We start from the raw sequence: 6,000 nt of genomic DNA, 5'->3' as shown, positions 1-6,000 counted from the left end.
TCAACAAAATCTCTGGGTGATCCCTCTGCACATTTAAGTTTGAGAAGCACTGTGCTAAATCTCTCCACTATGAAGACTTCTCTTTAATTAATGCTGGGGGAGATATAGACAATCTTTGCCCTGAGTAGCAATTTGGTAGGTGGGGGGCATATATGTGTTCTCCAAGTGCTAAAGGAAAGATTCAGAAAAGTTCTTGCAGTTTCGAACATCAGCGATCATTGTGATCGGCGAGGGTCTGGACCAATTCCAAAAGCAGCAGATACCGAGCTGGGTCTTGAAGCCAGAACGTTTTCTCAATTCATTTCATTAAAAAATAGGTGCTGTTCCAAATGGACAAGTGCCCACATCAATAATCTTCTGGAGTTAGTTTCTCCAGCCTGGATTCCATTTTCCAAATAGACTCCAAATATCAACAGCATCAACAAGCAGATTTGAAGCCCCAATAAAACGTATTATTAAATTGTTAATCGTGTTATTCTTAGAATTGTCTAGGTTAATTAATAATGTTCACGCCAAAACTAGTTTGCCCCTCATTATCAGTCGTGTTCCAGGTATGAGTACAAACTCTTGGTGTAAAAAGCAGATACACTCCGTTTGGTGTGCAAGCCGCTGGTTGCAGATACTTTACTCAGGGTGTGGCGTCGCCTTTTCAAACCCCCTGTGCAAGCCGCGCCCGCCTCCTCTCTCTCCGGTGCCGCCAAACAGCCCAGTTCATTTCACCGGCTGGCACTCTCTTCCCTGTCACCATTTCAGCCTGGCTTCCTAGGTCCCCAGCGTCCTCAGGCGGGTCACCTCGGACCTGCCCTGGACTGTCCCCCACAGGTGTCCCCACCTGCACCCGCATCCCCAGGAAGAGGCGGTGCTGGCCCAGCTCTCTCGGGTGGACACGCCAAGAGGCGGCTGTGGCAGACGGCGAGTCACGTGCGTCAGTGGGGGCGGAGCGCGGCCGGCGGGGTGGGTGGAGAAAACAAAGCCCCCAGCTGTCAGCAGAGGAAGGAGGCGACAGCGCCGGAGCAGGTGAGTCAAGTGCATTTAAAGCGGTACCGCCCTGGCGCACCCCAACACCCCCTGCCCTGGCACAGTCCCTCCCCCGCCAGGCTCTGGCCGCGCCTCCTCCCGCCGCTAGGTCTGCAGCTTGCGCGTCGCCAAGCGAGTGGAGCCGGGGGTCCCGGAGCCCAGCAAGAAGTTGTACAGGGGTCGGCGCCGCGGCCCCCGGGCGTGCAGCCCCCAGCGCTCCCTCTGGCAGCATCTCTCCTTCGGGTCCCCAGCGCTGCGCACCCCAGGAAAGGGGGAGGGAGTCGGGGCTGCCACGCTGGCAGAAGCAAAGTGGACTGGCTCGGAGGCGGGGGGTGATCGGGTCCATCCAGGGTAGGGAGACTTGGCGTGGGAGAAGGAGGGGGTCTCGCGGTGGGCGCGATCCCAGCGCACTGCCCTGGAGGCTGGAGTTGGGGCACAGGGGCTGAGAGCCGCGGGCCGCTGGCAGGGGCTGCGCGCTTCGGGCAGACCAGGAAGTGCAGCACGCGGGCGCCAGCGGGCTGGGGAGCTGGGGGCACCCCCGGACTCCCGGCTCTGCTGCTGCCCGCGGCGCTTCTCCTCCGGCGGAGAACTGCCCCACCGCTCCTCGCTCCTCGACTCCGACGCCGGCTCCCGCTTGCGCCCCGGGCGCCCAGGACTTAGGAGCCGGCTGGGTGGGGAAGGAAGCGGGTTCTTATTCTGCATCTAAGTGGTTCTTCTGTAGGGAGCACCCTGCGCTCGGGGCGAGGGCTACTCAGGGACTCCCCACTATACTTCCGTAGGAAATTCTTCAGTCTGCCCTTAGAAGGGCTGCACCGAACCCAGAAATCCCACAAAGAGCCGGAAGGAGGGGGTGAGAGCAGAAAAGCTCTCCCCTCTGAACCTGGAGAGCTCGGTAAAGCTGACTTTCGGACCCGAAAGGGCTGGTGGGTTTGGCCACCCCTTGAGTCACTTTGCCAATCCAGTGCGGAGGGCAGAGGTGGAGGAAGGGGCGTTGCAGCCATTTGATCTGGAGGAGCCTTTGTCTTAACCCCCAGCACCTTCTGCTAGTCCTCGCCGGATCAGTAGCGCGTGGAGTGATTAATATTCCGAACATTAGCCGTCCCTTCACCTCGGCACCAGCCAACGCTGCTGTCCCCTCCCTGAGGGTCTTCTCTACCACTTGCTCTCAGTTGCTCAAATCCTCGCCTTTTCAAAAAAAGAAAAGAAAAAGCAAATGGTCCAGACCCGCTAGGCAGGAGGAGGGGGTCACTAAAAGCACTATATTGCAGTCAATGTAAAATCAAGAGTTAAATGCTTAGACCCGGGCCCGCCCGCACGCGTGGAGACGGAAGAAGAACTTTCTTGATTTGCATAGTATCTGCCCCGGGGCCGCGCTGCGAGGCTGAGGTTCGGTCCCAGCCGAGGTGAAGCGCACAGTCCCGTCCTGATTGAGGTCAGACACAGCACCTACTAATCTGAGGACCCGCGGCTTACAACTTTGCCGAACAGGACACTGGAATGAAACAGAACAGAGATCAAAAGGTAACTGGGAGAATAGCAGGATTTGAGATGCTTCTCTAGGACACAAAATTTGCCAAAATTTTTAGCAAGCAAAGAGGGGAATGGTCCCTGTTTAGCCAATGTCCCTTCTGGAAATGTCCCCTTTGTTGTTGTTCTTCTCTGCCACACTCATTAAAGACATCAGTTTGGGGCCATGTGTCAGTAGATCTCTTAAGATAGGAGATCTGGGAGCTGACCAAGTGGTGCTTAGGTAAGCTTATTTGGTTCGTTTTCCTTGAATGGGTTAGCTATGCTGCTTCAAAGCATAGGTTCTCAAATTTTGTTGCATATTGAAATCACCTGGGGGGCCTTGAAAAATCCTGCTGTCCTAATCACATTGCAAACCACTTAGTCAGATTGGGTGCGAGAATCAGGCATTGATATTTAAAAACAAAAACAAACTCCAGGTCATTTCATTGTGCAGCGAAGTTTAGAACCCCTATTGCAAAGGAAGAGTTCGGTGGCCATTAGCAGCAGGCATTGCAAGACAAGATGCCAGTGTAACTACTAGGGAGGGTGAGAGAAAAGACGCTGAAACTGAGGTGCCGATGACTAACACCATGGGGCGGGGGACTGTCATCTGGCAGCCTAGCTGGTGGTGACACCTACCACATCATTTTCCCCTTCCCTGCCTAGGGTTTGGTTCACCGTCATTGCCTGGTTTCTGCACTGTGGCTAAGGGAGAGGTTAGAAACTTTCATTCCTTTGATGACTCATGTGTAGCAGGCTGTAGGGAAACCCGGCAGAAACAAACTCCAGCAGCCTGGTGAGTCAGCAGGCTGCAGTCCGCAGCGATCCCAGTGAATAGGAAGTAATCACAGCAAATAGCTTATTGACACATGCTCCACTCCTTTGAGAGCACATTTTAGTATCTGATCAAGATCTGTTTGCTTGCAGGAGCCACTCCCTTTTCCGACACCCCATTCTACCTGCTTGATATAATGCTGTCTCCTGCTCGAAGGGGAAACATGAAGCCAACTAGACTTCTTATAAATTCCTTGGTGGGAGGCATATAAGAAACTGTTGGGAAAGTGTAAACTGGTGTGGGTTACTTCAGTTATTCGAAGTAGAAAGGATGAATTTGTACATAAATTTTGAATACAAAAAAGTCAATTACTGTTTGTACATTCAGGTACTGATTAAAGGATCTATTTAAATGGAAATGGTTACACCTAACATTTTACATAAAATTTTATGTTTGCTGCTGACCAAAGTTTTCTTGCTTTTAAAGCCATCCCTAAAGGACTTAAGAGAGCCTGTTTAAAGTTGCAAACAAAGTTAACTTAATAAACTTATTTTTTTTAATTTTTTTTACCATTACTTTCAGTTTTTATACCTCTCCTTTCTTCCTTATTCTTTGTCACTAATGCTCTTTGTACTATTTCCTAAATGCTTTCTTCCCCATCCTCAATTTCTTTAAGGGGGAACAATTGCCTTGCACATAGGACTCACTCAATACTGTTGGCCACTGAACTTCATTGGAGCCTCTCATTTAGGGGCTTTTATGTCTGCAGCCCCCATAGAGCACAAGACCGTGAGAGTTAACAGATACTGCTTGTTAGTACTGAAGATTGGAAGGTGGGGAAAACATTGGAAAACAAAGCATCCTGAGTACATTAGTTTTGTTATTTTTCAAGACAGACATTCCAGATATGTAGAGGCCAAAGTTCTGTTACAATTTTTAAGTGCTATAATATGATAACCCATTTGTTCACTTGCATTTTTATATAAAACAATTTAGCATTTTGAACATAACTAACAATTGTTATAACATTTAACTACACTCTCATGGGCCAAAGATTCACTTCACGAAAGTTCACTCTGTGCCCATTATTTTGAAAAAACAAAAACATGCACATCCAGTTATATGCATACCTAAAGGAATTCATTAAGCTAGGAGTCGTTACAAATAAGTTAATAGTTAAACAGCTTTTATTGTCATCTGCCTACTGCTCTCAGTAAAGTAGCACAAGTACATTTAAATAGCATATTGAAAAGTGGTAAGTTGGATGTATTCTTCAGTAGACACCACCAAAAATAAATGTTAATAAGACTTTCCAATGACCAAAGTAACGCATTCATTCTCACTTCTTTGTAGCTTAGAAAAGGAACTGAGGGTGCACTTCTGAAATGTGAACCCCTTTTTTGGGAGCTGTAAGATATTGAAAGGTTGAAAGTAGTCTAGAAAAATAGGACTAATAGGATTATTCCATATTAGTCAGAAACTGTTTATCAGAGGATAATATATTACCTAGCTCTGTAATATTTACAAGTAGGTCAAAAGGGGTGGGGTACAAAGAAAGGTGTCATCTAAATTTTAGAGGCTCTAAAGGATTTGAGAACAGATGAGAACCACCCAGTCTTACTGCCTTAAATTTACATAGTCCTTTGGTCTTTCTAACATATTAGGGCCTAAACATAATTAAGTAGATGGTATTTCCAGGTGCAAAATTGCACAGGGAATCCAAAAAGTTAAGTGATCTTCCAAAAGTGGCAATGCCAAGTCTAGAACACTAGGTTATTGGCTCCTTTTCCAGTGTGTATTACATCATACAAGTTTTGATGTAGTCTTGCCTGGAGGCTTTGGCTAGACAAGATTAGTTCTAACTAGCTCCTCCTTGCTTGAAATAGTAGAAACTATTCGTGCTCTCAGTGACTTTATTCTTAAGTAACCTTTGGACTAGGCCAACCCCAAACAGTCTGAGCCATCTTTAGCTTCTTATCTAGGTAACCAAAGGTAATAAGTTCTTTAAATCTTTCCCCAAGTCATAGAAGCATCAACTCTCTTATTAGGGGCCCTTAAAAGTTAGTCCCACCACCCAAAGAAAGTTTAAATGCCCTGTACAACATCTTCACTAAGGAGTCCTCCAATGTATGCTTGAATGTCTCCACCAAGCACATTCCAATCATGGGAAGTTCTCTTTGCAGCATTCACCTATTGGAGGCCACAAAAAATAGATACAACTCTCTTACATAATTTACCTGCAACTATCATAAACATTTAAAAGGAATTTATTCTTCTTAATCTGTGATAAGGAAAAATCTGGCTGTAGTATTTAAAAATCTCTTAATTCCACAATTTTTGCTGCAATTTTGCCACACTTGAGAAGTACTCAAATTTTGTTTGTTACACCAGACCTTTATAGACTAAATTGACGAATTTGCTTCCAACAACCTAGTAATCTACACACTTCAAAAATGACTGCTGACAAACTTTATACAGTTACATTAAGCTTGTGGTGAGTGGAAACTCATGGCTCTATCTGTTTCAGGAATTAGCAAGGCTGGAAAGATTACTATTAAGATTCTAGAGAGACTATTTGAAAAAATAACTACATTGACAGGAACTTGTCTCAAGTTTTTATTGTGTTACCTGTCATAAAACTTTCTTCAGTTAAGAGGACTTTCTCCTTTTGATGAATTGTTAATGCCACAGACTGGGAG

At 46.7% G+C, this 6,000-nt stretch overlaps 1 protein-coding gene across 1 annotated transcript in view; it reads left to right on the top strand.

Annotated features, from left to right (window-relative positions):
* The first annotated feature begins 978 nt into the window (after positions 1 to 978).
* Positions 979 to 6,000, top strand: part of MAPRE2 (microtubule associated protein RP/EB family member 2) — a 135,136-nt gene continuing 130,114 nt past the window's right edge. The window contains exon 1 of the mRNA XM_069468459.1: positions 979 to 1,017. The gene's annotated coding sequence lies outside the window, so the exon portion shown is untranslated. The remainder of the gene's footprint in view (positions 1,018 to 6,000) is intronic.

This window comes from Eulemur rufifrons, chromosome 5 (assembly GCF_041146395.1).
Source record: "Eulemur rufifrons isolate Redbay chromosome 5, OSU_ERuf_1, whole genome shotgun sequence".
Classification (NCBI taxonomy): Eukaryota; Metazoa; Chordata; class Mammalia; order Primates; family Lemuridae; genus Eulemur; species Eulemur rufifrons.
The sequence above is the reverse complement of the archived record's forward strand: the minus strand, read 5'-3'. Positions and strand labels throughout refer to the sequence as shown.